Genomic DNA, 11,831 nt, shown 5'->3' with positions numbered 1-11,831 from the left:
AGAGAGAGAGAGAGAGAGAGAGAGAGAGAGAGAGAGAGAGAGAGAGATGCAACTATGTATGAGTGCTTACCCAACCTAGGGCTCTGTGTAGCACCTTTTGTTGTCTTTGTTATTGAGACAGGGTCTCTCTATAAACCTCTGGCTATCCTGGAGCTGACTCTGTAGACCAGGCTGCTCTTAAACTCTTGAGATTTACCTGAGTACTAGAATTAAAGGTGTGTGCCACAAAGCCTGGCTGCTCTAGCCCCCAGGGCTCAGGGGAGGGGTATTCCTCCAGGACATCACCATCCTGAATCCCTATCAGTCATTCTCTTGCCCTATGTGGAGTTACTCAGATAACTTTCCCAGGAATCTGCTTTCATCATTCTATTTCTACCTTGTACTGAAGAGGTCAGCTTAGGAAGTTTGGAATACTTGTCCCTCCAGAAGAGAGAGGCTAATTAATTAACATTCTTCAGACCACAGGGAGTGGGGACCAACCTGCAGGTGGGGGAGGTCCAGAGCACATGGACACATTCCACAGGATGGACCATTGACCATCCACAGACACGGGAAGTCCCTGCTACATCATTCCCTAAAGACCAATGAGTTTAAAAATCACGCTGTTCTGCAATCATAGTGTGCCTAGCTGCTGTTTCTCTATGATATCTCTGGAAACTGTATAAAGGTCCACTGAACTAGCTGCCTGGGGTCCTTGCCTCTCCTTTTGGATGCAGGATGACCCCAGCATGCTGGAACAATAAAATTCCTCTTTTTTTTTTTTTTTTTTGGTGTTGATCCCCAGCTCTGCGTTGTTCACTCAGTGGGTCCCCAGTAAGGTAAGGCTCATCAGAGTCTGACAGTACCATCTTGTCCCAGCTCCTTGACTCTCTTTACACACTAGGGAAACAGCTACTAAGAGTATAGAAAGGAACCAGAGAGCTCCGTCGCTTTCGGAGACATTTCTACAGCTGGGATAACGTATGAGTCCTCAGCTCCACCAGCTGAATGACCACATGCTGGCCCTTGACCCGGCTGGACATTGACCCAGCCTGTGGTGATAAGAAAAAGCTGGAGCTGCAGAGAATGAAATTGGCAAGGGTGACATTGACATGGTTTCCATGCAAGCTGTCCCAGCCACAGAGACCAGTGCCAAGGTGTCAGTAAGGAGATCAGTGATCCCTGTGCCCCACGGATCCCATGTGAGAACTGATGTTGATGGGCTTGTTCGTTCTGTTCTGGCTTTCCCTTGTTCTTCCTTTTATCCTTGGATACCAGCACTCCAAGATCATATATTGAATTTCCACCACCACCCCCGCAGGTTGGTCCCCACTTCACTCCCTGTGGTCTGAAGAATGTTAATTAATTAGCCTCTCTCTTCTGGAGGGACAAGTATTCCAAAGTTCCTGAGCTGACCTCTTCAGTACAAGGTAGAAATAGAATGTTGCATATATATCCGCCTGCCTGAAGAGGGCATCAGATCCCCCCTATAAATCCTTGTGAGCCACCATGTGGTTGCTAGGATTTGAACTCATGACCTCTGGAAGCTCAGACAGTGCTCTTAGCTGCTGAGCCATCTCACTAGCCCCCTTTAATTTCATATCAATTGTGTGTGTGTGGGTGTGTGTGTGTGTGTGTGTGTGTGTGTGTGTGTGTGTGTGTTTTGAGACAGGGTTTCTCTGTATAGACCTGGTTGTTCTGGAACTCACTCTGTAGACCAGACTGGCCTCGAACTCAGAAATCTTCCTACCTCTGCCTCCTAAGTGTTGGGATTAAAGGCGTGCGCCACCACTGCCCTTGAATTTCTTTATTCTCAGCTGTTCCCCAACTCCTAACCCCCACTCCCACTGCTGCTCCCAAAATGTAATGCCCATATAAAACCTGTTTCCATCACAGACACTGTCCTTACCACTAACATCAGTGGTCACAATTTTGTCCCAAAATACCAAAGACTCTTTCCACATCCCCCATTTAGACTGTTTTGTATGTAGCCCAGGACTCATTCTGCCTTTTTCTGTTTGTTTGTTTGTTTGTTTGTTTGTTAATAGCATCCCACACTGCACCCCAGGCTGGCTTGGAACTCACTATGTAGCTGTAATGAGGAACCTTCATTGTCAACTTGACTGGATTTAGAATCTCCTGGGAGATGCAATTCTAGTAATTCACATCTGTAAGAGTGTTTCCAGAGATTAGTTGAGGATGGAAGGCCCACCACAAATGTGAGTGACATCATCTCTTGGGTTGGGACCCAAGGATAAAAGGACAAGAGAAAGCCAGATAAGAGGATCTCTACTTTCTGCCTCCTGATCTACTGAAGTCTGAGGAATCCCAGCTACATGCTCCTGCTGCCATGTGCTCCACTATGCCTTGTGCTGAGATGGACTGTACCGTCTTAAACCATGAACCACAATAAACTTCTTCCTTTAATTTGCTCATGTTGGGTATTGTGTCACAACAATAAAAGTGGTCACACAAATCCATATGGGCCTTGGAGTTTCTGCAGCCCTTCTTTCCCTGCTCTGGAACACTAGGAAGACATATATGAACCTCCATACCCGGTAGCCAGAAGTACTTATGTAACCTTCCATAAGTGAGGCTGATGCATAACCCAGGACATCTTTGTCTACATCCCTGAAGTTCTGTTTTCTGAACACTAGCAGCCTCTGTACTCACTTGGTTATACAGAGAATCTTGACTCTTCACCAGACTTCCTAAATCTTTTTTTGTTTTGTTTTGTTTTTTTCTAGTCTCACTATGAATCCTTGATGACCTGGAACTGGAAGTACAATCAGGCTGGCCTTGAACTCAGGTCTTATTATAGGAGGTACCTATCTCTGTCCTGAGTACTGAGATTAAAGGCCTGTGTCTCCAAGCCTGGCTTCTTTCTGAGTCTTGTTGAGATGTTCAGGGGACTCCTGTGCACAGGAGAGTCTGGGACTCCCTGGTCTACAGGCCTTCTAGACACATCCCCTGAGCTGTGTGATCTGTTCCTGCTGTGTGCTGATGAGATTTACTACTTGTGCAGTCCTAAATTTTTGATATCATCTATACTTATTTTATAGTTCAGATTCAATCCAGTAAGAAATATTGTAACGTTCATGTCTTAAATGAACCACAATTCAATGTCTTTGCACTCTCTCTCTCTTTTTTTTTCTGCTCACACCTTAGGGAATAGGAACTGGTTTCCTTTGCCTAAACTACTTTAGATCTAACCATTTAATATATGTAAATATATATATTACACATACACATAATTGATGAATACAACAAAACTCTAAGGAGCAAGTTGTAACAACTTTGTTTTTTGTCTTAGCTTTTTATACATGCCCTCTCTACCCCCATGGTAAAGTTCTCTGTGGAAGAAAAATAATTACTTCATTCAAAAACAGACAAAATGTTACACAAGTGGGAGTATAAATGCAATTATTCCTTCTATCTAGTAAAAAAGTCACACAATCCAGGTATTTTATTTACAAGCTATAAACCTAGATTGGGCTGGTTTTGAACTATTCTAACTTACTTCTCAGCCACAGTGTCCCTTGTTATTTGCTGCTTTTCCTGGCCAGGTGCTCATTGTCTAGCTCCCCTCATAAGGGGCTCCTCCACCTCTCCCCCTGCAACTTCCTCACTCTATTCTCAAGTCCCACCTTTCTCCCTCTACTGCCCAATCCTTTTTTTTTTTAAAGATGTATTTATTTATTATTTATGAATACACTGTAGCTGTCTTCAGAAACACCAGAAGAGGGCATCAGATCTCATTAAAGATGGTTGTGAGCCACCATGTGGTTGCTGGGATTTGAACTCAGGACCTCTGGAAGTGCAGTCAGTGCTCTTAACCACTGAGCCATCTCTCCAGCCCCCTGCCCAATCCTTTTATGGACCAGTAAAATAGGGAAGCAGGGTTTACATAAGATCACTTGCTGTTAGTGGTTGTCTGGGAGCAACCAGATCCTGAGAGCCAGTGCTTAGCATTAGAGTACAAGGGAGTTACGGCAGGATTGTTGGTTACAAGTTTAAAGCAGTAATTTTATCTGTCTTTCACTCCATAAGCTCATTCTAAGTGTGGTTTTTAAAGATTTATTTATTTATTTTATTTATGAGTACACTGTCGCTGTCTTCGGACACACCAGAATAGGGCATCCAATCTCATTACGGATGGTTGTGAGCCACCATGTGGTTGCTGGGATTTGAACTCAGGACCTCTGGAAGAGCAGTCAGTGCTCTTAACCGCTGAGCCATCTCTCCAGCCCCTAAGTGTGGTTTTTGTTGTTGTTTTTGTAATAGAAATACCCACTCCTTACTTTATCAAGGTGCACAGTTGTGACCTCATCCCTGGACCTGACCTAGAATGAAAGTCAGTAGTTTCCTCTTTTTTTTTTTTTTTTTTTTTTTTTTTTTGGTTTGGTTTTTCGAGACAGGGTTTCTCTGTATAGCCCTGGCTGTCCTGGAACTCACTCTGTAGACCAGGCTGGCCTCGAACTCAGAAATCCGCCTGCCTCTGCCTCCCAAGTGCTGGGACTAAAGGCGTGCGCCACCACTGCCCGGCCTGTCTTAGCTTCTTAACTTCTTGAAAATATTTGAATCAAATCAGAAATTCTGTAAAATCAGTAATTCATCTAAACAGCAGTCATTCATGACAGTTCATCTTCATGTTGATCTGTAGGAAATTTGCCCAACAGAGTGGGCAAATACCCAGGAATCCATCATAACAGATTATAGGCAGAAAGGGTCTTTCTTTGCCCAATCATGCTATGCCAGAAAAATGAAGAATACTGCAATGAAGAACACAAGAAGGCAAATCTGCAGCAGAAAGCAGCAACCCTGGGATGAAGCAAGCCCTGAGATCATGCCTTTCCAGGATACACCCATGGCAGCTGTGCACGGAGGTAGGCTGTCTCCACCATGCAAAGTGGTGGGTCATCTCCAGGAAGCTCATTCATCCACTACAGCTCCTCCTGAATGGTGTCTACCATCATACTTTTGCATTTACACAGTTTACGACACTTTCTTAGACCTTTATAACTTGCATTTACATATCTTAAAATACTTTTTATTACCCTCACAACTTAAGTTTGTCTATCCTCAGACCTTACATAGACATTACACTTTTATAAAGGGCTCCTGTCAACAGTAGAAATGTGTCATATTTGGCAGCTGGGGATGCATGGCTGCTGGCACTGAGCAGCTGAAGCCGGCTGAGGGCAGATATCCTACATACAACTTTAAGAAAAAAGAAACAGGGGCTGGAGAGATGGTTCAGCAGTTAAGAGGATTGGCTGTTCTTGCAGAACTTCTTGGTTCCATTCCCAGCACCATATGATGTCTTGTGACCATTTGCAACTCTAGTTCCAGGAGATTTGATGACCTCTTCTAGCCCTTTTGGGTACTGGGCACACATGGTGCACAGACATACATGCAGGCAAAAGACTCATATACATAAAACTAAAATAGATAAAAAGTCTGAATAATGCAAATGATGCAAACAGACCAGGTAATTAGTTTGCAGCACATTAAATAGTTCTACACACCTTCAGGGATGAATTAAAACATGAAAAGAAAATGTCAGTCATTAGTAAAATTCCATCGTGATAAAGTAACTTTAAACAATAATATCATTTAGAAATATGTTCCTGGGTGGTGAAATCTGTAAAGTCTAGGTCGCAATTGCTATAAAACAGAAGTTGTTTTCCCTAGGGATGAGGAAAAGGGCTGTGAGTGGGGAGAGCACACAGGGCTCCTAGGGTGCAGTAATGCTCCACTTTTCAGCCTGACCCATTACAGAGTTTTACTATGAAGCCACACTGGCTCCAGACTATCCTAAGCACTAGAATTGTATGCATTTGTCACTCTACCAGGCTCAAAGAAACTGTTTTCTCTCATATTTCCTGATCCGGCTTGGGTCTGTCACCATACATTAATGCCAAAGATGGAACAAGAAAGACCACTTATTAGCAATCAGACATTTCCACCAGTCTGCCCTCAGGAACCTAGTGGCAGTCTGTGTTATCACCCACTATCACTAGGTGAGCCAGGTGAACCAGGTGCAGAGCATAAAAGGCCCTGACTTCCCTCTCATTCCCTGTCTTGTTCAATGCCTCTGTCTCTGTCTCTCTGTCTGTCTCTCTGTCTCTGTCTATCTCTTTCTCTCTCTCTTTCTTTTATGCTTTCACTCTGAGATGGCCTTCTACTTTTCCCTCTTCCCTAACAAACCTCTGACACTAGATCTGTTGCGTGGAGTGATTTCTTAGCAGCACACTATGGCATGAACCTGCCAAAGGTGTTCCCTCCTTTGCAGCTTTATCCTAATACCATTGACCCAAATCATATAACCAAATTAATTAAAGCAAACAATTAATTAAAGTAAGCTATTAAAATTCATGTACATGGGCTGCCTCGCCCTAAAAATGAGGTTGAAGAGGTCAGTGGTGGACATGAAGACAAGGTTTCGATAGCTCAGGGGTAGGTGGTTTCCAAATGGGGGATTTGGTGGGCAAAATAGGTGTGGTTATAGGAGCAGAACATAACAGCTGGGTGGTGGTGGCACACGCCTTTAATCCCAGCACTTGGGAGGAAGAGGCAGAGGCAGGTGGATTTCTGAGTTCGAGGCTAGCCTGGTCTACAGAGTGAGTTCCAGGACAGCCAGGACTACACAGAGAAACCCTGTCTCGAAAAACCGAAAAAAAAAAAAAAAAAAAAAAAAAGATGGTCCAAACAAACAGGAGGTCATAACAACAGGTAGTCATGGCCTTTTTGAAGTGAAGATAGGGCTATAAACTTTTTGAAATGAAAGGATTGTCATTCCGCAAACAGGCACTACAGAACCAACGATTTGTAATTAACATTGCAGATGGTGCATAGCCCAACCCTTGAGAAGCAGAGGCTTAATTTTAAACAGGAATGAGCCTAGTTCATCTTTACAATAAGATGGCTTTTAAGCCTAAGATGGAGGCAGCCTGGTTCTTCACATACTTTCAGAAATTTCCCTGAGAGTCAAGACTATGGGTTTCCTCTAGGTCCTAGAGTCTAGGACTTCATAATCCTATATCCTCCTTGGTTTTCTTCTTCCCATAGTTGAAAAATGATGTCCTTACAATAAGATCATTTCTCCAGGAATCGATAATTACCGTTCCATGTCCTCCTGACATCAAGTACCAGATGTCCTCACTAGCACTTAAACTCTGATTATATACTAGAGACTATGAATGAGACAGAGATCAAGTCCCTCCATCACTTTCCCAAAGAATGCTTCAGCTGGACACAGCATGAGTTCTCAGCTCCACCAGCTGAATGACCACATGCTGGACCTTGGACCCAGCACCTGATGATAAAGAGAAGCATGTCTACCTGCACACTATCATGCTTCCTGCCATGATGATAATGGACTGTACCTCTGAAACTGTAAGCCAGTTCCAATTAAATGTTTTCATTACAAGAGTTGCCTTGGCCATGGCGTCTCTTCTCAGCAATGGAAACCCTAAGATATTATTTAACATTTTCTTTCTCATCAGGTTGCTTTATTTGTATATAGAAAATCTGCTAGTGTTTGTTATGTTGATTTTATACAATGCTTTGTTGAAAAAAATTTATAAGATCTAATAGTTTTCTGGTGGAATGTTAAGGGTCTTAATTTAAGTATAAGCATCATCTGACAATCAGAATAAGTTCACTTCTGCCTAATTGCACCCTTCTTTCTTTTGCCTTATTGCTCTGGCAAACACTCCATTTACTACACTGAATACTAGTAGGTAGAGTGGTTGTCTTTGCCTTGTTCTGTTTTACAGGAAATGCTTCGAGTTGTTCTTCACTTAGTATGAATGGTGGCCACAGTTCTGTTATATAAAGCCTCTTTTAGGTTGACATATATTCTATCTTCCCCCAGCCCACCCCCCTGGGCTAATGGAGACATGTGGAGAGATCTTGGTACCTCCTTCTAAAAATTTGACACTGTGTTAGGACAAGGAGGTAGGCTCAAGATGAATACAGCTGAGGAATGTGTTCTTTGTATCTTGTTAAGATCCTTAATACCAAAAAAAAAAAAAAAAAAAAAGTAAAAAGGCTGGGTGGTGGTGGTACACGCCTTTAATCCCAGCAGTTGGGAGGCAGAGGCAGGTGGATTTCTGAGTTCGAGGCCAACCTGGTCTACAGAGTGAGTTCCAGGACAGCTGGGGCTCCACAGAGAAACCTTGTCTCGAAAAACAAAAACAAAAACAAACAAACAAAAAAGATCCTTAATACAGTAATCATGTGGCCGTTGTATATGCTTTGTTCCTTAACTACTTTGTTTATGCCTTGTTTGTTTCTTGACTACTCTGTTTATACCTCAGGACTGACCATATTCTTTGTATGTACCTAGGATGATATAAAAGCAGACTGGAAAAAATAATAAACCCCCTTCAGCTTCAATACTGGCTGGTGTCATGTTATAATGTTGTCTAATTGTCTTTTTTTTAAATTTTATTTTATGTTTACAAGTGCACTGTCACTGTCTTCAGACACACCAGAAGACAGCATCAGTTCCTATTACAAATGGTTGTGAGCCACCATGTGGTTGTTGGGAACTGAACTCAGGGCCTCTGGAAGAGCAGTCAGTGCTCTTAACCACTGAGCCATCTCTCCAGCCCTGTCTTTTCTTTCTTTAATTCTCACTCCCTCCCTCAAGACTCTGTTGACTGATTTGGCTTGGTCAGAGACAGATTGAACTCCATTATCAGCCTTTCTGAGTTTGAGATTATCATGTGACTTCTCCCTTTGAGTCTGTTTGCCTGATGTGTTACTTTTGCTGACTGGCATATGTTGAACAATCCTTGTGCCCCTAGAATGAGGCAAACTTGACCATGGTATATGATTTTTAGGAATATATGTTAAACCTGATTTATAGGTATTTTTAAAGAATTTTCTTATCCATGTTTACCAGAGAAATTAGGATATAAATTTTAGTGTTATTCAGTTTGGCTAGTTTCACAAAATGAGTTTTGTGATGTTCCTTCTCTATTTTACAGAGTAATTTGAGGATCATTTGTCTTAGTCGATCTGTAAATGTCTGACAGAATTCAGCAGAGAGTCAATCTGGTCCTGGGATTTTTTTTTTTTAATTTGGAGATTCTACATCACTGCTTCAACAGTCAAAGCCAACTAGAGAAGTTGTATATAGCACTCTTTAAGAGATTAGTGAACCTCAGAACTGCAAAGGAAAACTAGTCTAACGTGAAGTAAGTAGTAATCTTTTATACAGAAGACAGTGTCAAATACAGAGGATGGAGGATTGCCATAGAGAAGGCAGGAACAGTGTTTATCCTGGCTGTACTGCTTATGGTGGGCAGTGCCACGTGTGGCAAGTTAAACTCAACCAAATTAGGGAGACCCTGCCAAAAAAACAAATTAAATATTCAGTTCCTTGGGTACACTGGCCACATCTTAAATGGCCAATAGCCACATATAGGAAGAAGCTACTCTTCTGAAGAATACAGATACAAGACATTTGTATTACTGCAAGTTCTATTAGACAGGCTAGAGAACCAGTGATATTCAGGCAGTGCAGACCCTGGGTATCAGAAGTGTCACTGAGTGTACAACTTTAGGACACTTAGGTTTTATTTCTCTGGTCTCTACTCAGCAACTATGAATTTCTACTTTCTCAACCTTTTGGCATTAAAAACAATGAACTGGTGAGCTGGGTCAGCAGGTAAAGACATTCCTTACCAAGTTGGAGACTTGAGTTTAATCTCTGGAACTGATGGTGAAAGAGAGAAGTGTCTCCCACATGCTGTCCTCTAACATGTACAGACATCTCCTTCCCCCCCCACACACACACTTACAAAATAAATAAATGTAACAATAAAGAGAATGAGTTGGTGGGGCTGAGGAGATGACTGAGTTGTTACAGAGCACTGGTTACTCTTCCAGAAGACCCAAGTTCATTTCTGAGCACCTGTGTGGGCTGGCTCACAACTGTTTGTGACTCCAGTTCCAGGGGATCTTATGCTTTCTTCTCATCTCCCTGGATACCAAGCATGCACATGATGCACAGACATATATGCACACAAAACAATCATATGCATAAGATAAATGCATTTCTCTTTTAAAAAGGAAAATGAAGTAAGGTGTGATGACACACATCTTTAATCTCAGCACTTGGGAGGCAGAGGCAGGTGGATCTCTTATGAGTTTGAGGTCACTCTGGTCTGCATAGTGAGTTCCAGGACAGCCAGGGTTACCTAATAGAGAGACCCTCTCTGAGAAAGAGAGAGAGAGAGAGAGAGAGAGAGGGAGAGGGAGAGGGAGAGGGAGAGGGAGAGGGAGAGGGAGGGACAGAAAGACAGAGAAACAGAGAGAGACAGAGACAGAGAGAGAGAGAGACAGAGACAGAGAGGCAGAGAGACAGACAGAGAAGAAGAAGGAGGAGGAGGAAGAAAGAAGGAAGGAAGAAAAAAAGGGAAGAGAAAAGGAAATGAATGGGAAAATAATTTATTGCAAATCACCTTAGTGAATACATTCTCACTACATTTTAACTTCGCATCATGGTTTCCAATGAATTCTGAAGACATTTCTGTGAGAGGCTCAGTTTGCTTAAACCTGACATAATCTATGCTAAGAGAATGTGCTGCTTAAGTGGGTGATAGGAAGTGATAAAATATAATGTCTACTAGATACCCTTCTCTAATCTCCTTTCTCCTCTTCCTCCTGCTCACTTAGGCAGGGTCCTTCCTTTGTATAATACCTGTACATAACTCTCACCACATACTACCCAGTGGTGGAGTGAGTCACACCATGAGCTCTTCACTACTCGAGGGCAAGGACATCTCTTCAGGACTGGGTAGAAGTTTCTACTGAATTAAAACATTCAATTCTGGGCTGGAGAGATGGCTCAATGGTTAAGAGTACTGACTGCTCTTCCAGAGGTTCTGAGTTCAAATCCCAGCAACCACATGGTGGCTCACAACCATCTGTAATGAGATCTGATGCCCTCTTCTGGTGTGTCTGAAGACAGCTACAGTGTACTCATAAGTAAAATAAATAAATTGTAAAAAAAAAAAAACCTAAAATAAATAAATAAATAAAATTATAAAAGAATCAACTATATTTAAAAAAAAACATTCAATTCTGGAGGGAGGTTCATTAAGACTTAAGTACACAACTGAGTCCCAGGTGTCAGAAGTCATCTAGGAAAGGCTGACGGCATACAAGTGACATTCTGGAGACAATGCATCATTTTGCTTGGGCTGCAATGGATAATTTTGAATTGCAAGGCTCTCAGAAATCTCAGTCTCAGGATTGATTCTTAGAGCTGATTTGCCTTTTCTGTTATTATTAAATTAATATAACAATTCCCGGAGATTAGCTCACTCTATTTGGCAGACTTTTTGTAGATCAATGAAGATGTACTCTCTCGTAGTAATGTTATGTAGACAAACTGATGATCTCATAATTCCTAATAATGATTCCATAGAATCCCCAAGTTTATATAAGTAATTTGAGTCCTCTGTAATATGAAAGATACAATTGTGGCTCTGTAAACCTTCATGTGCCATCAGCTAATTGCACTAAGATAGAAAGCAGGGTTGAAATGGATTTATGATCAGGGAAACATTCCTTTTAGGCTATGTGAAACTATTATCTGATAACTAAAGGCAGTAAAAGGGAATGAACAATTTATTGTAGGTGCAAGAACAGAAGATAAAATATTGACTGAATCTATATAAAACTTCAATACTATTGAGACTCTAGGCAGATGATTTGCTTCTTGGCAAAACCTTGCTAACTTAGACATAAAAATTATCATCTTAAATGCTTAATGAACCTGTGGAGATAATGGCAGATAATACATGTTTAGTTAGATAACTAGTCTTAATGGA

Source organism: Grammomys surdaster, unplaced genomic scaffold (genome assembly GCF_004785775.1).
Source record: "Grammomys surdaster isolate TR1022 unplaced genomic scaffold, NIH_TR_1.0 125231, whole genome shotgun sequence".
Lineage (NCBI taxonomy): Eukaryota > Metazoa > Chordata > Mammalia > Rodentia > Muridae > Grammomys > Grammomys surdaster.
The sequence above is the reverse complement of the archived record's forward strand: the minus strand, read 5'-3'. Positions refer to the sequence as shown.